The sequence below is a fragment of the Vicia villosa genome, linkage group LG3 (assembly GCF_029867415.1).
Source record: "Vicia villosa cultivar HV-30 ecotype Madison, WI linkage group LG3, Vvil1.0, whole genome shotgun sequence".
Classification (NCBI taxonomy): domain Eukaryota; kingdom Viridiplantae; phylum Streptophyta; class Magnoliopsida; order Fabales; family Fabaceae; genus Vicia; species Vicia villosa.
In genome coordinates, this window is record NC_081182.1 from 215,641,393 (window position 1) to 215,668,021 (window position 26,629).

A 26,629-nucleotide genomic window follows, 5' to 3' on the forward strand; every position below is an offset into this window, starting at 1 on the left:
ATTCTCTACCTCTTTCTCCATGTTCTTATCCTTCTTTACCTTTTTCTCATGCATGTCAAGGCATTTAAGGTGTTGCTCATGTTCTTCAAGTTTACCAAATAAAGTAGTGATGTCTAAGGTATTTAGATCATTTGCTTCCTTTATAGTTGTAACCTTGGGTTGCCATTCCCTGTTTAAACATCTTAAAACTTTGTTAGTAGCATTTGCATTGGAAACAGGTCTATCAAGAGAATTTAATCGATTTATAAGATGTACGAATCTCTTTTGCATATTTTCAATGGATTCACCACTTTCCATATGAAAGAGTTCAAACTCTTGAGTTAACGTGTTGATTCTAGCTAATTTGACATCATCCGTGCCCTCATGTGCAACTTTCAATGTGTCCCACATGGCCTTAACAGTTTTACAATGGGAAACGCGATAGTATTCATCAACTCCTAGAGCTGAGATCAGAATATTTCTCGCTTTCCAATCGTATCCATTCTTCTTTTCATCATTAGCATTCCAACTAGTTTCTGGTTTAGGAATGACAGCACCTGCCGCATTGGTCATAGTAATTTCAAAAGGACCATTAACGATGGCTGTCTTAATGTTCCTATCAGTGGAGTTGATATGAACACACATACAATCCTTCCAATAGCCATAGTTTTCAGCGTTGAAAACGGGAGCTCTATTGTGAGCCCCTTTAGATCTGGAAGCCATTTGTCCGATAAATGTTTCTCGAAGCAAGGAATTAACCAGGCTCTGATACCACTTGTTAGACGCTAGGCTTACGTATCTAAAGGGGGGGGGGTGAATAGATACTTCAGAATTTATTCGGATTTCCTTAAAAATATGGCGAAAGCGTTTAGGGATCGACTCACGTCTATTCCGAACCGCTACGGGAAGGATCATATATGTTTTTAAACCACAAACTGATTATGATGTGATGGTGAAAACTATTAGAGAATCAACAGGTTATAATGCGATAAATCGTTTAAGTATTTACTTGGATAAACTTGTTCTCAATGACTTTGATTAATGAAGCAAGCAATATATCAAACACTTGGTGTATAATGAACAAATTGAATTATGAATCAATGTGTGGTGACTTGTGATGTTTATGCAGAATCTTATCACACAAGTTTAACACTTTGATATGTTAATCAATTTGCGATTATAACCAGAATTAAGCACAACTTAACGAAAAGATAAAAGCAATAAGAACACGATATTTGTTCAGGCAGTTCGTCGATCATCCTCGCTACGACTACATCTGCCCCCAATTCCAAACGGGAATTGGGATGTCTTTCATTATGACTGAAAAGAGTTTATACAAAGAAGATAACAAAGCAATAACGATAAACCGAATATATTGATTCTTTGTATCTTCTTCCCCTTGATCTTGAGCCAGATCAAGTATCTTCCAAGAGCTTATCTTTGATTCCCTTTCTGCAGTGTTGTGAATTGCTCGAACCCTTGTTCTTTAACTTCTACACTCAGCTGAATCGTTGATGAAGCCTCTTGACAAAAACCCCCAAAATTCACCAATCTTGGAGGACAAAATCTGTAGATTTTATCCACCAATAACCCCATAAATCTTCACCCACTGGGAACCTTCAATTCCTTTCCATGGACGTTATCGATCTTGATCACAAACCCTCACCACAAGAATTATCGTGTGTAATTGTGTTGGAGTTGAGAAGAAGAAAGAAGATGAGAAGACTTTGTGTATCTTTCAGTTGTTGGTGTTCACTTCAATAATTAACTGAAAATGATATATATAGGTGCTAGTATAGTTGACTTAGGGCAAACGCATAATTTGGCAGGTTTTGAGGTGATATGTCGACCTACTTCATTGATTGGGTCGACCTAAATGGAACAGATTCAACAAATTAATATTTGTCTTCAGTTGGGTCGACCTGTTGGGACTCTGGGTTGACCTAAAAGCAGTTGGCTTTGGTTCTTGTGACTTTTCTTCATTTTAGGTCGACCTAGGCATATGGTTGAGTCGACCTAAATGGAACAGAGGTGAAACCTCTCTATTCACTTCAGTTTGCGTCGACCTAAAGGCATAGTGGGTCGACCTATCTGAGACAATTTCTTCTGCTGGATGAATGAAGCATTCTAGGTCGACCTAGGCTTGTGTTGAGTCGACCTAAGATGTCTTAGAGTGCCAAAATCCTGCTTTTCCTTATGTCATTCACTTGTAGCTTGATATTTGTTCAACGAAGATGTTTGCCATGAATCGAAAACTCTTGATGAGTGTATGCTTGCACTTACAGTATGTGGAGCAGAAGAGTGAGTAATATTTGAATTTAAAATTGTGAAGCTGAATTCTTTGGGCATATCCTTTATATACTAAAGTGGTTATAACAATTCACTATTTGTTAGGTGTGCGATGCAAGGAGTTATTTGATATATCCTAGATATAGTCTGCTCATACCCCTCTATAGGGTAGTTTTGTTGTAAGTATTATAGATGAATTTTAACTTCATTTTGGTTGCCGATTACCATTCTAGTCGGTCCAAAACAAGTTATAACAATACAATATAATAGGTTTCAAAAGATTTTTTAAATGTGAGAGAGGAGAAATATTTTTTTTATTTCTTTGAGTTTTTTGATTTTTTTTTACTTCACATCCGATAAGATGTCGTTTTCACAAGTTAAAAAAACAAACATGAAAAGACCAATTAAAATAGTCACAAGTTTAATCAATAAATCAATTGAGTCAAATGATTTTTACCGTATCAATTACAACTGCAATCATATGACTTTAGGGAACCGGTTCGACCGGCCGGTCCGCCCTGGATTTTGAAACACCAATTATAAAATTGGATTTAGTGAAATGATTTAGACTTTGATTCACACAATGATGGATTAATATTTGAATCCCAATTTTTTGACTACATAAAATAATGAAACACTAAATATATGCAAAAATTACTTATTTAGCTAATAGAAAAATAAAAACGATTTAAGGGGTGATTTTGGATCAAAATCGATCCTAAATCACCCCTCTAAGAAATAGAGAAGAAGAACAAGAAAAGTGACGACGTTTAAGGTTGAAAGAGGAAGGTCTTGACCAAAAGTATGATATCAAAAATTATTAATATTTGAATCTCAATTAAAATTTTTATTTAACATCGATGGTAGGTTGAATATGATTATCTCCGACAGAGTTAATATATAGGAAATTAAAAAAATATAAATCAACGCCCTATTAAATAAAAACAATTATACGGTCACTAATGTTTGTGGTCACTTTTTGGTAGAATTATAATAATTGCACTTCATGAATTTACTAATTACTACATCCATCTCCATGGACCAGTTAACATTGTGACATCCATCTCTATGGACCATTTAACTTATTGTTTAAAGTTGTCACCTGTGGCTACATTTACTCCAATTTTCATATATGTGACATCCTTTTCATTTCTTCATTGATTTGATACTCAAAATACATTTCAACGTGTTCAATTATAGAACAAAACAAAAGTTGTAAATTAAAACAAAAAAAATGTAAATTGTAATTTTTATTTTACCACTCATTGCTAGTTTCTTGTATATAAAAAGAGATTGCTATGAGCAAACAAATTACACAAAGAGTGAGGCTGTGTTGTGGTAAGTATAATCATGGAAGACTTTGGAGATGATCAGCCATTGTTGAAGAAACAATATTATCATGAAAATTGTCCTGGTTGTAAGGTGGATGAAGCCAAAGAATTGAAAAAGGATGTTACATTCAGAAATCTTTTCAATATATGGATTGTTGTTTTATGTGCCAGTAAGCAAATTTTTTTTTTCTGTAATCAATGATATATTAATGCAATTTCATAAAGTGATTTTATTATTGAAATTGTTTCTACTTTAATTTAATGAATCTTTTGTTATATATTTTTTTGTGATATTGTTACAGCACTTCCTATAGCTTCTCTATTTCCTTACATTTATTTCATGGTGAGTGATCATTTATTTCACTAATTTTATTATATTATAATTAATTATCTTAATTAATTTAATGTTGCAATATGATTAGGTAAAAGATTTTAATATTGCTGAAACAGAAGAAGATATTAGTACCTATGCTGGTTATGTAGGTAAGATTCTTTATTTGATGTGTTGTGTACTTGTGTATAATCATAATAAATTCTTTATTTTTTAGCTCTTTATTACTGAAAATTTTGTAGGATCTGCATTCATGGCTGGTAGAGCTTTGACTTCAATATTATGGGGAATGGTAGCTGATCGTTATGGTCGAAAACCTGTCTTTATTATAGGAATTATTTCTGTGTAAGTATACTTTTTTTTTAGTATAGCTATTTGAGCTTATTTATTAGTGTAAGTACTTAAAATATACTATATGAGAGAGTTCATGGAAACAACTTCTAATATGTCAAAAAGTTGTTTTTAGCTTATTTCTATATGATTTAAGGAATAGTTTATGAATGCAACTTATAAGTTATAACTTATGTTAAAATGATTTGACTTTATTTTATTTTTTATTATCAAAATAACTTATACATAAGCACTTATATCAATGGTGATGATTTGATTTCAGTGTAATTTTCAACACACTATTTGGTCTTTGCACAAGTTTTTGGATGGCTATTATGATGAGATTTCTTCTTGGAGGTTTTAATGGTTTGCTAGGAACAATGAAGGTATCATCAATCAACATCCTTAAGCATGTTTGCTTTAATTTTTTTAAATGATTTTTATAGTGTTAGATATTTTTGTTCAAAAATATTATTAAAATATCTTTAAAGAAAAATTCGAATGCAAAATCAATTTAAATAGTTTTTTTTTTTAAATATATCTTTTTAGGTTTGTATTTCTATAATATTTTTTATTACTAAAACTTCAAAATAATCAATTAAATTTAAATCTATTCTTAAATAGCTTTTCATAAGTATTATTTTTGTGAAACATCTTTTTTTTTTTATTTTTGTTATTTTGACTATGTTTTAAACTTCAATAATATATATTTTTTTATCTTACTATATGTAAAAAATAATCCTTTAATTTATAAAATTTGAACATTAAAAAACTTTTATTTTTAAATTTATTTATAAAAATCATTTTAAAAATTATAAAAAAAAATCATTTTTTTTAAGATAAAACAAATTGACACTAAAATTATATTTTTAAATTTATTTATAAAAATCATTTTAAAAATTATAAAAAAAATCATTTTTTTAAGATAAAACAAATTGACACTAAAATTTTCATTTCAAACGCCAGCATCTAACACAACAAAATGTGGAAATTTGTGTATTTAAATGTCTAAATATCTTAGGTTATTTATAAAACTTGTTTCTTCATAATCTTCTTTATTAATAGGCTTATTCTTCTGAAATATTCAGAGAAGAGTACCATGCTTTAGGACAATCAACAGTAAGCCTCACACCAATGTATCTCAGATTTCTTTGAATCACATCTATGTTGTTATAAAAATATTTTAATTTATGTTATGATTTCAGGTTTCAGCTGCTTGGGGAGTTGGTTTGGCATTTGGACCAGCATTAGGAGGTTATTTGGCTATGGTAATTGTTTTTTTTCATTTGTTCCTACTGACTTCTAGGGTAAAATACTTCAAAAAAAAAATACTTTTTACATGTACATAAGACAGCTTGTGTTGCAAGCTATATACCACTAACACTTCAAATTGAAGACATGTTTGTTTCTCGACATATGTCAGTTTTTTAATTATTAATGGTGTCTACAAGTCGGTATTGTATTTTGTACTCGTGTCAGTATCAGTGATTTTGTTTTGAAAAGGATGATCTCTGAAATTTAGTTATATATTATCGGGAAAAAAATTGAAAACTTTGTTACAATTCACTGGTTTCTCTAATAGTTTGTGCAATTTTCTTTTACAGCCAGTCCAAAAATATCCAAATATATTTTCAAAGGATTCCTTTTGGGATAAGTAAGTGGATTTTATTTTATTTATTAATTATCTTTAATTTTCTATTTTGTTTTATTTTATTATTGTGCTGAGTTTCTCTTCCCAAAACATAAATATTTTTACAGGTTTCCATACTTCCTACCATGCTTGATTGTATCAGCTATGGCACTTGCAGTAGCAATTTCCTGCATTTGGTTACCAGTACGAACCCTAAATTTTAACATATTTGGTCATTAATCTTACATATATTTAAGGCATGTGAGATTGATAACTTATTAGAGTTTCTCTATTGACATAAGCATTTGTAAGTCGTTTGGAAGAACTTATAATATCGACTTATTTATCCTGCCAATAAAATGACTCAAAATATCTCCATCAATGTAGGAGACACTTCATAACCACAAAGTATCAACTGATAATATTGAAGCTTTAGAAAATGGAACCAATGAGGCTGACAAAAATAAAATGATCCAAAAAGATGAAAGCCTTCTAAGAAATTGGCCCTTGATGTCATCTATTATTGTTTACTGTGTTTTTGCAATTCATGACATTGCTTTTAGTGAGGTATTACTATGGCTCTCTTCTTCTTCTACTATTCATCTATCAGTACATCTATAATTCTTATGCTATATTTTACTTTTGAAGATTTTCTCATTATGGACTGTAAGTCCTCGAAGGTTAGGCGGTTTGAACTTTGGAACTGATGATGTTGGCAATATTCTTACAGCATCAGGTACATTTTGACATTAATGAATCTATAAATAGCACTTGCATATAAACTTGTATATAACATATCTCCATTTGCTAATTTCATCATTCAATAAATGAAATAGAAGATTTTTATTCAGGCATAATATGCATAAACATGAACCATTTTCAATTTTTTTTCAATTGGTTTTGCATTTCTATGTTGCTAAATTATTTAATTGTGAATTGTTCAGGTATAGCTATTATAATATTTCAGCTTGGCATATATCAATCAGTCCAAAAAATTTGTAGACCTATAGTCCTTGCCCGCATCGTAGGGGTTAGTATTCAAACTTTATACCAATAAGAACTCAGATTCAACATTTCATTATTTTTTAATTTCTTAAATAACGTTTTTACTGTATATTTGTAGGTGTTATCGATACCAATCTTGCAAAGCTTCCCCTTCATGACAATGTTGTCAGGCTTCACGTTGAACATATCGATATATAGTGCTGCTATTTTAAAGAATCTTTTCATGGTAAGTTGACTTCGCTAAAACACGAAGAATAGTTTAATTTTATTGGAAGATTTTATCTGCATTAAACTTGTCTGAATGTATTCTTTTTTATGGATTCAGGAAATAATTTCTACTGGTTTATACATTCTGCAAAATAAAGCAGTGGTATGATTTTATTTCTACTCTTTATATATATTTTTTCTTTTACAAAGTTCTGTAATTGAATTGCAATAAGATATATGAAATGTTGATTTCGAAAATAGGATCAACACCAAAGAGGTGTAGCAAATGGCATTTGCATAACGGCTATGTCAACATGCAAGATAATTGGTCCAACTGCAGCTGGTGCATTGTGAGTAACCCTTTGATTTTCTTGTTTATATTTAGCTTATAATTTCTTTAGCATCTATTAGACATATAAATAAGACTTCCTAAAAGGTGTGTTGTATATGGTCTTCATTATGATAATATAGCTTATTTATTTGTGGATTTTATTTGTTCAAGATTTTCTAACTACTATATAGCACCAACACTTCAATTTGAATTCGCGTTCTTACATTGATCTTGCTAAATGCAGATTAACTTGGTCACAAAAACGGATGAATGCTTCTTTCCTCCCGGGTATGACCCTCATATATTTTTCTTAATCTTGTTTATAATTTTATTGATAGGATTTTTGTGGAGCAATAAATGAATTACAAACACAAATAGACATTGAAAATAATTTGAAAAAATGTAAGTGATTATATACAGCAAGTGTCCATGTCGAAACAATGCTACATATTTATAAACTATGGAGTCATTATAGTTAAGGAACATGTTATATTTTCTGTCTATATCATTGGAAACTCACCGTTGTACATTCAACTGCAGACTCCCATGTGGTTTTCTTCGGGCTCAATGTTGTTGAAGGACTTGCATTATTGTTTACATTCAAACCATTCTTGATCGAAAGAAAAACACCCTCGTAACAGTTGTATTGATAGGAATAAAGTTTACTTAAAAGGTGAATTACTTGCAATAGGATGGTGAGGTTATAGCAACGGGAGTGTTTGTTGCCAATGAATACCAGCAAAAAAAATGCAGCCTTATAATAATACCATTGGATGCCAATTTGAATTAAGTTGGATGACTTTGTTCTACTACATGGTGTTAATGGTTTGGCTTAGATTAATTGTGCTTGAATTTCTTAGTTCCATTTGAATAATATTTGATGTAATACCAATACCTTATAAAATTATATATATTCTATAAATTTGCATGTAAAGATCATGAGTAAGTATAAATGGAAATTTTCCCTTTGAATGAACAGGCGTATGAAAAACAATTTATAATTATATTTCACTAACCTATACAATATATTTGGTTTGTTGGGTTTGATATTCATTCACCGTGAACTTCCAAAAATCACTATTATCAACACTCAACAGTTTGAAGAACTTTTTGCAGTAACCGTAATAAATTTTGATAGTAAGGCATTGTTGTGATTGAAATCCCTTGTGTCGAAGTAATATATGTTGCTAGACATAAACAAGGTCATCAAAATTAATGAGCTGGTGCCAGGGACAGTTAGAGGCACTATAGAGGGAAGAACTCTAGACGTCATGCTTGGTTTCTTGTGAATATTCATCATTATTCTATTTTTTTGCCTTTATGAAGCTCATTGTCTTTATGTTAAATTGGAGAGATTTCAAACTTTTATTTTTGGGTTATAATACTATTTTTTTGGGTTAAGGATGTTTTAATCCCAATAAATATTTTAAATTTTATTTTTAGTCTCTATTAAAAAATGACATATTTTGGTCCCCACAAAATTATTAACAAAGAGTTTGATCTTGCTTACAAGCTTTGATCAAGATTACCACCTGTTCTGGACTGGGCCAAGATTCGGCCCAATCTACTTCCGGCCCATTTAATCTTGGGGGCCCAAAATGTTTCGCAGCGCCAAAGAGCGAAGACTGCTCGTCTACCCTTTGCTCGACCTAAAGCTCCCCGCGGGCTGCCCGACGCCAGGCACGGGTGCTCCCCGCGAGCATTCCCTCGACGAGGACCCTGCTCCTCGTATAGCTCCATCATATCTAACCCTCTGAATAATGCGGAGTCCACGTGGTCCTTAAAAGACCGCTTCCCCCGCATACTCCGGAGCAGTTGACCAGGACAGAGGGGACTCACGCACCTCCGATATTGGAAGATGTTTCTATTGTTTCTTGGAATGTTAGAGGCACGATAGAGGGAAGAACTCTAGACGTCATGCTCGGCTTCTTGTGAATACTCACCATTATTCTATTTTTTGCCTTTATGAAACTCATGGTCTTTATGTTAAATTGGAGAGATTTCAAACTTTTATTTTTGGGTTATTATACTATTTTTTTGAGTTAAGTATGTTTTTGTCTTAATAAATATTTTTAATTTTAATTTTAGCCTCGTGTCATTTTCTCCCTCAGGCTTGCTTATCATAGACGATTGGCCACGAGGGATCGGCTTGTGAAACTTGGATTTATCAGTGTTAATAATTGCTACTTTTGCACTCATATTGAATCCATTGACCATTTTTTCTATGGATGCAACACTATGAAGACTATCTGGACTGCCATCTTGGACTGGATCCAGATTGGTCATTCGCCTCTTGAATGGCATCAAGAGCTTTGTTGGCTGATTTGGAGTGGGAATGGAACAGGAATTAAAGCTGGTATCCTGAAGCTTGATGCGGCCGAATGTTTATATCAATGCTGGCACCTCCGAAATGAAACATGTTTTGGCGATTCACAGAATATAGACACAGTTGTACATATTATAAAGGAAGCTATCATTCATAGAGGGTGGAGCTATAGGAAGTACAAGGAATATCTTGCTAGGAACTTGATGTTATAGTTCTTTTAGTTGATTTAGAGATCCATTTTTATCACCTCTTGTAATTAACAATTTTTTTTGAAGTGTTAATAATAGTTTTTATTTCTTCAAAAAAAAGACATATTTTGGTCCCCACAAAATTATTAACAAAGAGCTTGACCTTGCTTACAAGCTTTGATCAAGATTACCACTCAACTCTCTTGCTTAAAAGTTTCAAGAGAGAGAACACGCGTTCACCTCAATGTATTAGAAGATACATGAGTAACACTAAGAAATAGAAAACACAAAGAGCTTGAGACACTTCCAAAAAAACAACCCTTATGCACTCACGGGTTTCTTTAAATAAAGCTTGACAAACTATATTTTCCAAGTTTCGTTTTTATAGATGCATGCATAATGGACATGGATTTTAATCTGAATCCAATCTTCTCTTTTTTTAAAACAAATGCAAGATCTTTTCATAAATTAGGAACAAATCAAATCAAATCAAATCTTTGTTTTTCAAAAGAAATATCAAATATTCTTTTTCTAAAAACAGAGACTAATTTGCATTTGTCCTAATCATCCCTTGATTGCCTGCGTCTGTAATAATTATCTGGATGTTCCAGATTCTCATATTTTTCAATCAAAACTTTCATAGTTTAAAAAATAGTCTGAGCTGTCAGGATGTTCTAGTGTAGAATGTCACAACATCTGACAGAATATTTTTCCAAACAAATAACAGCAGAACCTATTATGGTAGCAGAACAAAATATTACAACATATTGTTCAACACAGTTAAGAATCATGTTTTAGCAGAATTATTCCAATACACAAACCATGAAACTTTGCACCTAAAAGAGGTTTGAGACAATGAGATCCTTTATCCCATTATCTCTTCCCAATCTTCATGGAAAAATTGTCCCTTTTAAAATAGGAAAAGGTTCACCCTAGTTAATGGATGTCGATCAAGATTCCCCTCATGGTCTTTCTTTCTCTCGTCTCTATTTTGCAGTTGATTATTTGTTAATGGCTGAGGCAAAAACCTCTCAGGTATGGCAGGTTAAAAATGGTATTAATAGTGTTTGCAGGTCGTCTGTATTGAAGGTCAATATCAAGAATTCCAAGCATTTTCCATCTTCTAACATTTCTACACCTATAGCCTATAAATTTGAATCTATTTTGGAATTCCAACACACCTATAACCCCGGTAAGTACCTTGGATTCCCTATATTGATATGTAAAGTTAGAAATTTTTGTTTCAATTATATTTGAGACAAAATCAAGTCTTGTTGGTTCAAAGTATAACTTACCTTGATGGTGAGGTCGGGTGACTCTTTGCTGAAAGTGTGATCGCTGCTATGCCTATCTATAATATGAAAAAGCCCTTTCACCATGGTTCGTAAAGGGATACCATTACAGTTGATCAACTGTGGTAACGTAAGGTATTGTAATATGTGTGAGCTTTATCACCACGGGATGAAAGTTGTAGTAAATGTCCAGTAGAGTTACATATCACTACGGTTGTAAAAACCAACCGTAGTAAAATATGGAGGTTAGGAGTTCGATTTCCAACGCCATAATTTTGAGTAATTATTTAACATTTCACCACAGTTAAAAGTTATAACCGTATTAAACGACTTTGCGAATAATATTTCCCCACATTTATGACTAGCAACCGTTGTGATATGTCTACTTGAGTTTATTATAACTTATGTAGAATAACATTATCCGTATCTTGAGTTACACTAATAATTGTTTTTTTATCTTTCTAAAATCTAGTATCCAAATCTCGCTTTTTGACTATTAGAATTTGGGCTAATGCTAGTAGTTATTAAATCAACTATTCACTTTTTAATTTTACATAATGAACTAGTAAAAAAGAAAAGGGTTATTACCATTTTTGCCCCCTGTCATATAGGCGATTTTTGGTTTACCCCCTGTAAATTATTTTTTTGTAAAACTATATATTGCCAAATGAAGATCCTGTTGTTTTAGACCTTGGCAGCAAATGGCACACTCCAAGTGCATATGTGGCGCGCTGACTGGATAAATTTTTTGTTTTTTATTTTTTTTAATTCCAAAAATACTGATGTGTCTTTTTTATTATTTTTTTAAATATTTTAAATGCCACGTTGGCATTTTATTTATTATTATTTTAAGTTTGGAAAATTTATTTTAGGAAATTTCTAAAATTTTGTGGACAATGGAAATTGAACCAAGTCCCTTTTAAGTACTATGAAACAGGTGCTGCCACTAGGCTATATTGCTCTCTTTGAATTATTTTGCTACTGAAATCTATACATTACTTAATTTATACATTACTTAATTGTTTTCGATATATTTTTAATAAAATATTAAATTAACTTTTTAGAATAAACTAAAACTTTAGTAAATTCCAAATATATGACTCTAGAGTATATTTTTTATAATAAACTGAAATTAATAATAATAAATTTATTTAAATAATGTTCACGTCATATATTTGAATAATGTTTTAAAAAGTGTGAATTAATACAAATTTAAATAGTATAAATGAATCTATATAAATTGGAAATATTAGAACCTGAAGTATATTATGAACCTATAGTATATTAGAACCTGAAGTATATTATGAACCTATAGTATATAAATACGTAAACATTAAAAAATAAACTACTTTTAGACTCTATATAAATTGGAAATAATGTTTTAAAAAATTAATACGAATTTAAATAACATAAATATGAATTTTAAAATATTTAATAAATTATAAGTAATATTCTTTACTTCCTCCTTTCCGAATTATTTGTGGCAATGACCCACTTCACATTAATTAAGAAACAATAATAAATGAAAGAGAGAGAATTGTGACTTTACCAAATTATTTGGATTTACTATTTGGGTATTTAAAATAATATTATTATTAAGTGAGAAAACAATAAATTAAGAGTATTTATTAGAGGATACAATTGGAAGATTAAATATAAATTTGGATTGGTAATGTAAAGTGACAAGTATTTTAGGACAACTTTTTTTCTTAAATATGACATTCATTTTGGGACAGAGGGAGTATAATGAAAAAAAAAATTGAATTTTAAATAAGGTTTCAAATTTAAATGTGAGGTTTAAATGTGAATTAAAAATAATTTGTAAATTATAAATATTAGTAATATAATTGTGAATTATTGGACTAGAATTCTAAAATTAAAAATAATAGTTTATAAATTAGAAATAATTTCCTTGTGAATTCAATAATTTTGAAACTAATATTATTTTAAATTAAATAATTATAAAATAATAATATTTTATAAATTAGAAATAATGTCCTTGTGAATTAAATAATTTTGAAACTAATAATAATTGATATTAAATAATTCTAAATTAATAATAGTTTATATTGTACAATTTATAAATTAATAACAGTATCATATTAAACAAGGGTTTATATTAATCATTCAAAATAGTTTTTAATATAATTAGTTTCGGAATTATTTAATTCACAAGGACATTATTTCAAATTTATAAAATATTTTAAACTATTATTGACACATTAGCATTTTTGGAATTAAAAAAACAAAAAATTTATCCAGTCAGCGCGCCACATAAGCACTTGGAGTGTGTCATTTGCTGTCAAGGTCTAAAATGACATAATCTTCATTTTGCAAAAGTCGTCTATATGGCAGGGGGCAAAAATGATAATAACCCAAAAGAAAATGTTGATTGAAGAACTAAAAACATTAAACTAAACTCTAACTGTCAAAGAACGAGATACAAATAATGAGTTGGAGAAAACATGTAAAACATAGATTAATGTAAGATATCTTTTAATAACTTATTATATATTAAATGAGTGATTGGTAAAACACTCAAATCACATACGTTATAATAAACTCTTCTTCTAGGACATTATGAATGAACAACATGATAACTACAATGTATAAGTAATAATATTATCAATTTTTTTTTAATAACTATGTTTACTTTGAAGCTACATTATCAATATATGTTTACTATGACGGTCCTCTTAAGATTCTAGGTTTGAATCTCGCTAGGTGCAAACAACTCATGTGTTGGAGCAGTTCATACAAAACTTTGCCCTGACTTTAAACGAGACCCACGCAAGTGGATGGTGGGATTGGCCTCCTTGAATTAGTCAATCGCAAGGATAGATACCAAGATTTAAAAATAAACATTATGCAAAGACTTCCCTCATAAAAAAAAGGGTCAATACCAATTTTCACCCCTGCCATATGGGGTTGATTTGAATAACCCCCCTGCCAAAAAAAAGTTGCAAGAATTCCCCTAAAAATTGAAGATTCTCTCATTTTAAACCTTGTAAAAAATGTACTTCTAAAACCAACCTTGCCACTTAAAGGACTCTATCATTTTGATCCCTGTAAATTATTTTTTTTAGTAAAACCAACCTTGCCCGTCATATTCCAGAGGGTTTAAAATGACATAATCTATAAGATTATAGGGTTTAAAATGACCGAATCTTCAAATGCCAAGGTTGATTTTAAAAATAAAAATTTTACAAGGTTTAAAATGAGAGAAACTTCAAATGTTAGGGGAATTCTTGCAACTTTTTTTTTGGCAGGGGGGTTTTTCAAACCAACCCCATATGGCAGGGGTGAAATAGGTATTAACCCTAAAAAAAATGCAATTTGTTTTGCCATACACTCCTTCATTCTTCTTAAAAAAGAAAAACTTGTTCTCTCTATAAAAATACACCTTTTTTATATCTTCAATGGAAAAAACAAATTCTTTCTTTCATTGTACCTTCAAACAGTTTCAACCCTCAAATGAGTCATCCATCATCTTCATTGAACCCTTCTCTCCTCTATTAAAAATTGAATCTAACAGGTGAAACCTTTACGGATCTCTTAAAAAACCTCGCCTCTTCTTGAAATCTTAACTCTTTTCACATCAACAATATCCTTCTTTCACTACTTGTCGACAGTAACCCTCATTCCAAATTTTGATTTATCTTTTTGGGTGTACAGAAGCTTAAATTTCGAGTTGTATAATTTTTTCCGCCTTTTTACTTGTCCATTCAGTCTCTTATATAGGCCGATAAAGTTGATATTCCTCCTAATCACAGTGTTCACTATTTCCATAGATTTTTCCACTCAGTATGCTTACTTTTCATGATCTAAAACAAATCCTACTTTCATAAACTAATTTCTTTTCACACACCCGTTCATGAAATTCTGGGAACCCTTGTGTATTTTTCATTACATTCAGGCGATGATGCATCGAGTCATACAACGTGTTACTTACGGACAACAACCTAGAATTCATATTATTTTTTTAACTGATTCATATCATAAATATTCGACAAAATTTCATTTATTGTGGACCACCAAACACAACCTAGTAATGTATTTTTTTATGGCAAATGTATAGTTTTGGTCTTACTTTTTTGTTGTGTTATAAATTGTGAATTTGATGTGTTCTTAGTTGTCTAATATGTTTTTATATAGTATCAATTGTAGTAAAAAATCTATTTTGTAATTTTGAATATGTCAAACTTATTTTTATAATATTTATACTTAAATTTATAATAACTTTAATATTATTTATTGCAAATTTTTTATTAGTAGTTGATTTATGTTTTTTTTCTTCTAAATTATGCCATCAATTTTTTTATTGGTTCAAAATAACAAAATTAAAATTATTATCAAATTTCCATTTGTAAACAATATTTAAGTATGGTTCATAAATACAATTGTTGATATTTTATTTTGTATGAAATAAAGAGTTGTGCATTTGTTGATATTTTATTATGTATGAAATAAAGAGTTGTGCATTTGTTGATACAATGTAACATTTTTTATTTTGAAAAGGGAGAAGTTCAACATTATTTACATGAATAGAAAGATTGAACCATTTTTTTACATGAGGGGCAAATTAAATATTCACCCATACAAACAACGGTTAACATGAAACTTGCTATTGATCATTATACATTTATGCCCTTTTCATGCTTTCCACAATACTATATATGGGAATGTATGTTTTATGTTTCCAAATCTCAGGATACACTAAATTTTGTTGTTACTCTTCTCTTTACTTAATTTTTTTTCCATTTATTTTTCAAATTATTTTCTCTTAATAGACCATGGGTATAAATTATTTATCATTTTTATCTCTTGTTATCATCTCCTCTTTAGTATTTAGAGTTTAGTATTTTTCTTTAATAATAATAATAATAATTTATTTAATTATTAGTACATTCATTCACAATTAATATTTAATTAAATATTAAATTTTTTATTTTAAAATAAGTAATTTCTCTCTTTAATTTTATTTTTAACATTTATAATTTCTTAGAAATAAATCAAAAATAGATATTACATAGTTTCCTTAACTTATTAATTAGACAAAGAAATATGAGAAAACTTGGGAGTAAATATCACAAGACACCCTTGATGTAAAATAGGATTTCACTTGCATTTATTTTTATGATGTATCTAGAAAAGGTTCAAGAAAAAATTTATATACATACACTTTTAATCATTTTATAGAATTATAAAATTAAATTATTTTATTTATAAGTTTTGTGCATAGACAACTTCACAATATTTATACATATTGTTATTTTGTGTTAATAATATGTCTAAATGACAGACCAATATTATGTTTGAAAATTTTATATCATTTTAATATTTCATAAATGAAGTTTCTTTTTTGGTTTTATATAGATATTGGCATATTTTACATTGTTTACAATGAAAAAATTATTGAATATTTTTAGAATATAAAAATTCACAGAGAATATTTTTAGTGTATAATATTTTTTTTATGCTTTGAATGTATTTTGTAATTATAAATGTGTATTTTATAAAAACATTCATAACTTTTTAGTAAAAATAAATAGATTATGTCTTAATCTCCATTAATTTTTTTTTTAATCTACCAAAGAATACAAGCAAACAAATACTCTCTATTTATTTAATCTAAATTCAAAGAATTCATGACGGCAACCCTAGCAACATGTCATCTTGGTAACCATCCTCGCCACATGTCATTTCATAATAATTCTAAATAAACCCTAATTATTTAAACTCTATATATTAGAATAATTAATAATATTAATAATAATATAACTAAACTATAAAATCACTAATAATAATAATAATAATAAAAATAATAGTAATATAATATCTAACTAATAAAAATATTAAAATAATAATAAGTAGATAATTGTCATTTGATAATAATTTTAAATATGAATCCTAATTATACAAACTCTATATTAAAATAAATAACAATATAATACTAAACTAAATCATCACAATTAATAATAATAATAATAATTAATATCTAAAATAATAAAAATATTAAAATAATAATAATAATAATAATAACAATAATATAATATAATAACTAATCTACCATAATTAATAATAATAATAATAATAATAAAATAATATATTCAACTAACACTATTATATCTTATTATCCTAATTCTAATTTTTTTTATACAAAAACAACTTTTAATTATCAAATAATGATAATAATAATAATAATAATAATAATAATAATAATAATAATAATAATAATACAAATTGTTTTAATTAAAACTATTATATTCAACTAACATTATTATATTTTTTAATGCTAATTCTCTTTTAATTATTATTTTTAATTATTCTCTTTTAATTATTCTGTTTAATATTAAGATTATATTTTTTTACACAAACTTTGAATTACTTATTTTTTCTAAATAATAAATAAAAATCAAAATATATAATTGTTTTATTATTTTATCAATTTAAATTTTTTAATAAAATTGATATAATTATAATATCTTAAAATTAATATAATATATAACTTATATGATATATAACAATGATGATAATATTATTAATATTCCAATTCCAATTATAAATTTAAAAAATAAAACCCATAAAACTATAAATCTAAGGTTGTTAATTTCCACATATCATTTTAATTTAATTATAAAATATAAATTATATTAAATTATTATAATAAAATAGATAAAAATTAAAACTATTCAAAAATATAAATATAATTAATTCTTCAAAGTAAAAGATATTAATTTCCACATATTATTTAATTTAATAATAAAATATAAAAATATTATAATTATTTTATGATTTGTTTATAACGTTTTTTAAAATGGGATTTTATAATGTTATATATTTTATGGTTTAATTTTTTTATTTTTGAAATTCAAAATATATTCAAATAGATTCAATGATTATATTTTATTAATAACTATTTCTTTATACTTAGTATTTATTACGGATAAAAAAATCTTAAACATTAATTACAATTTAATAAAATGTTATTTTATAGAAAATACTTATTCAAAAATAAAAATTATTATTATTAATATTATTTCTTCAAAATAAATCATATTAATTTCCACATATTATTTTAATTTAATTATAAAATATAAATATATTAAATTATTATAGGTTAAATTACAGTTTTGGTCCCCCTATTTTGGTCAATTCACGAAATCAGTCCCCCTATTTATTTTTTAAACAGTTTTGGTCCTCCGTGTCCATTTTTCGTCTAAAAAATGTTGATTTTTCAATTTTTTGTATTCGTGGGATACTTTCTGAACGAGAGAAAACGCAGAAAGCTTTTTTTGGAGAATGAAAGAGATGAACGAACAAGCTGGGAGAAAAAGACGACGATCAGAGAAGACGATTAAAGTAAAAAAAAGTCGTCAAAAATTAGTATTTCTTATTCCTAGTCAATAAAAGTATGTTACGTATCTAAAAAATAGTACACAACAGTGTTTTTTGAATGAAAAATGGACATGAGGACCAAAACTGTTTAAAAAATAAATAGGGGGACTGATTTCATGAGTTGGCCAAAACAGGGGGACCAAAACTGTAATTTAACCATTATTATAATAAAGTAGTTAAAAAATTTAACTATTCAAAACTATAAATATAATTATTTCTTCAAAGTAAAGGATATTATTACAAGTATTCAAAAATATATATTATAATTAATATTATTTTTTTGCTAAATATTTTATGTTAAGATTTAAGATTTATGATTTCCTAATAATTATTTACTACAAATTTAAAAAAGTCATAAAAAATAATTACACTTTAATAAATAATTATGTTATAGAAAAGTTTAATTCATAATTATTATTATTCTTATTGCAGTTACTAAACATTAAATAATTAACAATCATTATTATATTTCATAATGGTTATATTATATTATATTTTAAATAATTATTTGAATAAAATTAAATCTCAAGTGTATCATTGACACCTTCTAATAAAAGAATACCTTTCAAATTCTAACGGCACCAATTTCCTTTAGCTATTTTATTTGCAATGAGCCAATAACTATCAATAAAAGTCAAGGGCAATCACTCAAACATGTTGGAGTATATCTAGCTCATGGACAACTATATATTGCCATACCAAGGGTTACTTAAAAATTTTTTGAAGATATTAGGAACTAATGATGAATGTGAAGATATAGATACAACATCAAAATTTTATAAATAAAAGTATAAATGCAAATATAGTCTATATGACTTACAAAATAATTTTATATGCAAATAACAAATAAATATCAATTATTATAAAAATTTATTTCTAACATACCCGTGCGAAGCACGATTCGGTGATGAATGCGAAGATATAGATACAACATCAAAATTTTATAATTAAAAGTATAATTGAAAATATAGTTTATATGACCTACAAAATAATTTTATATGCAAATAACAAATAAATATCAATTATTATAAAAATTTATTTCTAACATACCCGTGCGAAGCACGGTTCGGTAATCTAGTTCTCCTAACACCAATAATTTCAAAATGACAAACAAAAATCTAGATTTCAAACAAAAAAAAAAACTACATTCTGACTAATTTAAAAAATCAAGTGATTAAGATCACATCATTTAAAACAGTTTATAATATCATTATTCATGATACCATTTTGTTGACCTTTTATGGTGTAAAACCATATTGCAAACCTAATTATCTCTTCGCATTCTTCTTAAGTCCAAGTTACTTTTAAATCTTATTGCAGTGGAATGGAAAGTTGATGAATAACACGGTTTCAGGTATAAATGATTTGGATTATGAATATCCCTTTACCCATGTTTGGCCCATCATTTTGGACTCATGGTGTTTTTTGTTTAAGTTTTGGATTAAATATTAATTTTTTTAGACCCATGTTAAGGAATAAATGGTTTCAATTTATGAATAAATTGTTTGGATTACCATACATTCAACTGTTAGAGTTTATGTCACTCATGTTTCACTCTTTTCTACCTAAACCTTTCTGGTACCTTTATTTACTCTGGTTTATTGCTGCTGTTTTAATTTTTGCACCAACAAGTTTGATGATGATGTTTATGAAGTTTTATGAACACCAAAAAGTTTCATCCATTACTAAACGTGTCTTGTTCACGGTGAACTATATAATAAATACACCATATTCCTATTTCATTGTTCAACTTTTTTGTTTACTATTATCAAATTCTTACATTTTAGTAGCAATGTAAGAATATATTTCTTACATTTTAGTAGCAATGTAAGAATAGATTGTTATTACTTGCCAACTTCTCCTTTTTTTATTTTGTAACGGTTTGTTGACCAAACTCATAAATATGCCACATAAATGTGTATATTTGCTTACACACTAAGATACAATGGGACTTTGCTTACTTTCATATAAATGGGACTAACCTCAAATTGTTCTAACTAGTATGAAATTCATACAAACAAGACTATATTTATTAATATTTAGTTTTTATCAACACCTAGCAAATTATTTTTTTATAAGTAATGAGATTCATTAAAACGGTTGAGTACAAAACATACTCCCCCAACACTTACAAAGTCAACTATTAAGAAATTCGATAGGCCGACTGCATCATGGCATATAATTACAATAAATAGTTGCAGGAATTCCTACAATGTTCCATAACCAAGACAAAATTTTGACCCTATGTACCACTTTGGTAACTTGAAACACCGCTGCATTAAAATGCATATCATTCCGCATACTCCAAATTTCCCAACAAGTTGTTAATCACGTTAACAACCTCTTTCTCGCACAAACCATCCCGATCAACTCCCTTGAAAAAGCCAACAAATGCTCTAATACGTCAACAGAATTCCCTATAGCGCAACCTAACCAAACAACTATCTCTTGCCAAACCAAATTCGAGTAATAACAGTGGACCATCAAATGATTTAGCGATTCAATATTCAATAAACAAAATAGACAAACCTTCTCATTATCGTCCTCTATAATACAACTTTTTGCCAATTGCTCTTGTTGTGAAAAACGATGTCAAGAACAAAATATAATAGGAATTAGGGAAGATAAGAAGAACACAAGAATTGATTATAACTGTTATTCTTTTACTTTCTCTTCAAACAAGATTACAAGTTTACAAGAATAACAAATAACCTCTCTCACTCTAAATTAGGATTTGCAGCTTAGCAATGATGAGAGACTAGTATGCTATTTATAATAAAACCTAATATACTAACTAATGGACTTTTTTCACAAGGTCCATTACACAAGCCAACTTAATAAACAAGCTAACTTAACAAATTAGGGTTTAAACACTAAAACCTAATTTAACATGCTAACAACCCTAGCATCTTTGACACAAGCATGTGAACAATCTTCGACTTCATGCTTAATCTTATCGAACTGAGAAGTTACCCTTCGACCATACTAGAGTTTGATCCAATATCTCATAAATCTCCACCTTGGATCTAACTCTACAACATCAAGGGAACAAACTAGCTTTCTTCATGCAGCTTTATCGACTGCATACAGTGGAAAAACTTGCAACTCGGCAATGACTTGGTGATCATATCAGCAACATTGTCCTCATTCGAAACCTTCAGCACTTGGACTTCTCCATGCTCGATTACTCCTCTGACGAAATGCAGCCTCACATCAATGTGCTTAGTTCGCTCATGATAGGCTGAATTCTTTGACAGGTGTATTGCACTCTGACTATCACATTTAACAGTGATACCTCGGCCTTGAAGTTTCAGCTCCTTCGCAAAACCTTCAAGCCACAATGCTTCTTTCACAGCTTCAGTTAGGGCAATATACTCCGCTTCAATGGTTGATAGAACAACAACCTTCTGAAGTGTTACTTTCCAACTAATTGCAGTGCCAAACATGGTGAAAACATATGCAAAAATAGATTTTCTGGAATCCATACAACCTGCATAATCAGAGTCGACATATCCTTCAATTGCTGCTTTACTATCTTCACCCAAGACTCCACCATAAATTAGGACTCTATTCAGAGACCCATTTATGTACCTTAAAATCCAATTCAATGCTTGCCAGTGAGCCTTTCCAGGGTTCACCATTTACCTGCTTACAAGACTTACTGCATATGCTATGTTGGGTCTAGTACAAACCATAACATACATCAAAGAACCAACTATATTAGCATATGGGATGCTATTCATATAGGCTCTTACGACATCAGTACAAAGACACTGATCAATACTCAGCTTGAATTGGGGGTTTGTTAGAGTCACAACTGGCTTAAATTTGACATACCAAACTTTTCGAGAATCTTCCGTAGATATGCCTCTTGAGATAAGCATAACTTCGACTTCTTTCTATCTCTTCGAATTTCAATTCCAAGAATCCTGGAAGCAGCTCCCAGATCCTTCATATTGAACTCCTTATTGAGTTCAACCTTCACCCTCGTCACATATTCAACATTGTTTCTTGCTATGAGAATATCATCCACATAAAGCAACAAAATAACAAATCAATTACTAGGTCGAAATCTGAAGTAAACGCAGTGGTCGAACTGACTTCTAATGAAACTTATGTGTGCCATGAACTTGTCGAATCTCCTATTCCACTATCGAGGAGATTGTTTTAGCCCATACAAAGATCTCTTTAACTTGCACACAAAATATTCCTTCCCCTTTTCGACATACCCTTCAGGTTTCCTCATCAGGATCGTTTCATCTAGATCACCATACAAGAACGCAGTCTTCACATCCATTTGTTCCAGTTCAAGATCGAACTGTGCCACCATGGCAAGCAACATTAAAATCGACCTATGCTTCACAACAGGAGAAAACACATCATTGAAGTCGACACCTTATTTCTGAGTGAAACCCCTTGCAACTAACCTTGCCTTGTATCTTTTCGATGTCACTCATTCAATTCCTTCCTTAACTTTGAAAATCCATTAACAACTGACTAACCTTGCCCCAGCAGGTTTCAGTCTTATTTTGACTCCTCATAACTTCCTTGTAGTCTCTAGGTTCTTCATCTAGAACCTCACTTGCAGAGATTAAGGCATAAGCTATAATATCTGCATATCCAAGTCTCTGAGGTGGTTTGATGGCTCTTCTCGACCTATCTCTTGATAATAGGTAGTCTTCGACAGTTTCCTCAATTTCCTCAGCATCTCCTGCTTCTTCTTCGACTTCATCAGGGATATGCAATTCAGCATCAACATGCTCCACCTCAATAGCAATTTCTACCTGTTCCAGCTCTTCGTCAGATGTTTCTATACTTCGACCAACATTAACAGTTTTCTTAAAAGCCATTTCAGCTTCATTGAAAACTACATCTCGACCGGTGATACACCTCATATGACCTGGATCTAGGCACCATAGCCTATAAGCTTTGACTCCTTCAGGGTATCCCATGAGCATGCATTTCAGAGCTCTAGGTTCGACCTTGTCTTGCCTAATGTCAACATAGGCTACGCAGCCAAATACTCTTAGTTTGTCGAGATCTGGTGGATGTCGCGACCAAACTTCTTCAGGGGTCTTCATACCTAATTCTGTCGAAGGACATCTGTTTATCAAATATGTTGTTGTCGAAACAGCCTCATCCCAGAACACCTTCTTTAACCCTGCACTAGTCAACATGCATATGAATATCTCCAAAATAGATCGATTAAACCTTTCAGCCAAACCATTTTGCTGTGGAGTACCTGCAGTAGTTCTGTGCCTTGCAATACTAGAGTCAGCACAAAAGCTGTTGAACGCTTCATTGCAGAATTCAAGGCCATTATCAGTTCTCAACCTCTTGACCTTCCTGCCCGTTTGATTTTCTACCAGAGTCTTCCAACTTTTGAAGTTCTCAAAAGTTTCATCCTTAGTCTTTTGGATGAATACCCATAACTTTCTGGAATAGTCATCAACTATGGATAGAAAGTACCTTGCTCCTAAATGTGATGGACACCTTGCAGGCCCCTAAAGATCATCATGGATGTAATCAAGAGATCCATGTGTTCTTTGTTTGCCTTTGTTGAACTTCACTCTGCAAGATTTTCCAAATACACAGGGTTCACAAATCTTCACTGACATGGCCCAATCTCATGTGCCAGATTTCTGTCTTCGACAAAGGTTTCGCGGATGCAACATTTGTCGAACCACTTACAACTTCAGCCTCAAGGGTATACAAGCCTTGTTTCTTCACGCCTCTTAAGACTTACTTCGAACCCTTCATGACTCTTAGGATACTTTTCTCTCCTTGGAAAGCATATCCTTTCTTGTCGAATTCACCAAGAGAAAGTTGATTTCTCTTCAAATTAGGAACATACCTGACTTCATTCAACAACCATATTGACTCATCATGGAGCTTGAATCTCACAGATCCAACACCTGCAATCTTGCAAGCCTTGTTGTTTCCCAGCAATACTGATCCACCATCTTGATCACATAATTTCTCGAACAATTCTTTGTTTGGAGTCATGTGCCAAGTGCAACCTGAATCCATAATCCACTCCTTCCTAGAGTCACTGCTTGAAACCACAAGAACATCAGATGATTCTAAATCATCTTGAACAATGGCTGCATTGCCATTATTCTTACCTCCATGATCTTTCAGGCATTCAGGGCACACATTCCGTGTGTGACCCTCCTTCTTACAATGATAACATTGAATACCAGATGCTTCGCCACTATAAGACTTCAGCTGGCTTTTGCCTTTCTTCTTGTCGAACTTACCATCCTTTCGCAAGAATTTTCCTTTAACGGCAAAACCTTCACCAACACTCGAAGGTTTATGCTCCTTTCGTTCGTTCAAGTCCTTTGAATACAGGGCTCATTGAACTTCTTCAAAGGATAGGGAATCCCTTCCATACAGGAGAGTTTCTTTGAAGCGAGCATGTGATCGAGGCAAAGCGCACAGTAGTAACAGTGTTTGATCTTCATCATCGATATTTACATCAATATTTACCAATGATTTGGTCATATACAAACTTTTAAGTTTCGTCCATAACACTGATGTCGTCCTCTCCTTTGATACGTGTCTGAGAACCTTATCACCAAGGCTCAACAAAATTCCACTGTGTTCCTTCTTGATCATAGTCGTCTTCTCCGTTGCCGTTAATGCAGAATTCATGGCTGCCTCTCCCTTTAACGCTTCCAAACAATCCTGCTGAACCAGTAGGGCTTTCATCTTCAAGCGCCACAGACTGAAATCATTCACTCCGGTGAAATTTTCAATCTCATACTTTGTTGACGGCATCTTCTCCACGCTCACCGCACCAATTTGTTGTGAAAAACGATGTCAAGAACAAAATATAATAGGAATTAAGGAAGATAAGAAGAACACAATAATTGGTTATAACTGCTATTCTTTTACTTTCTCTTTAAACAAGATTACAAGTTTACAATAATAAAAAATAACCTCTCTCACCCTAAACTAGGATTTGCAGCTTAGCAATGATGAGAGACTAGTATGTTATTTATAATAAAACCTAACATACTAACTAATGGGCTTTTTCCACAAGGCCCATTACACAAGCCAACTTAATAAACAAGTTAACTTAACAAATTAGGGTTTAAACTGAAGGATAGAAAAACACTTAGAAAAGGGGGGGGGGTTGAATAAGTGTAGTCTAAAAACTTGAACGATAAAAACAAATTGCACAGCTATTTTTATCCTGGTTCGTTGTTAACTAAACTACTCCAGTCCACCCCCACGGAGTGATTTACCTCACCTGAGGATTTAATCCACTAATCACAATAGATTACAATGGTTTTCCACTTAGCTCACGACTAAGTCTTCTAGAGTATCCTGATCACAACCTGATCACTCTAGGAACAATTGCTTAGACACAAGCTAAGACTTTCTTAGAGTATCCTGACCACCACGTGATCACTCTAATTACAACTGCTTAGACACAAGCTAAGACTTCCTAGAGTATCCTGATCAACACTTGATCACTCTAGTTACTTACAAATTAATGTAATCAAATAAGAGTTTTACAATGCTTCTGAAAAGCTATAATCACAACAGTGATATTTCTCTTAAAATTTAAGCTTAATCTAACTAATATATTACAACAGCAATGTAGTGAGCTTTGATGAAGATGAAGTTTCTGAGCTTTGAGTTGAACAGCGTTTCAGCAAGTTTTTCAGAATAAGTTCGTTCAGAAATGGTAACCTTGCTTCTCATCAGAACTTCATACTTATAGGCACTTGAGAAGATGACTGTTGGGAGCATTTAATGCTTTGCGTATTCCGTACAGCATTGCATTTAATGTTTCACGCTTTTGTCAACTACCTCGAGCCTTGTTCACGCTGTGTCTACTGACGTTGCCTTTAATAGCTTCTAACGTTCCTTTTGTCAGTCAGCGTAGCCTGCCACTTGTACTTGCTTCTGATCTGATGTTTGTGTTTACAACGTTTGAATATCATCAGAGTCAAACAGCTTGGTGCAGAGCATCTTCTT

General features: G+C 30.4%; 1 pseudogene; it reads left to right on the top strand.

The window, feature by feature from the left end:
* The first annotated feature begins 3,648 nt into the window (after window positions 1-3,648).
* On the top strand, window positions 3,649-8,083 carry LOC131657373 (protein ZINC INDUCED FACILITATOR-LIKE 1-like; annotated as a pseudogene).
* Window positions 8,084-26,629: the final 18,546 nt, after the last annotated feature.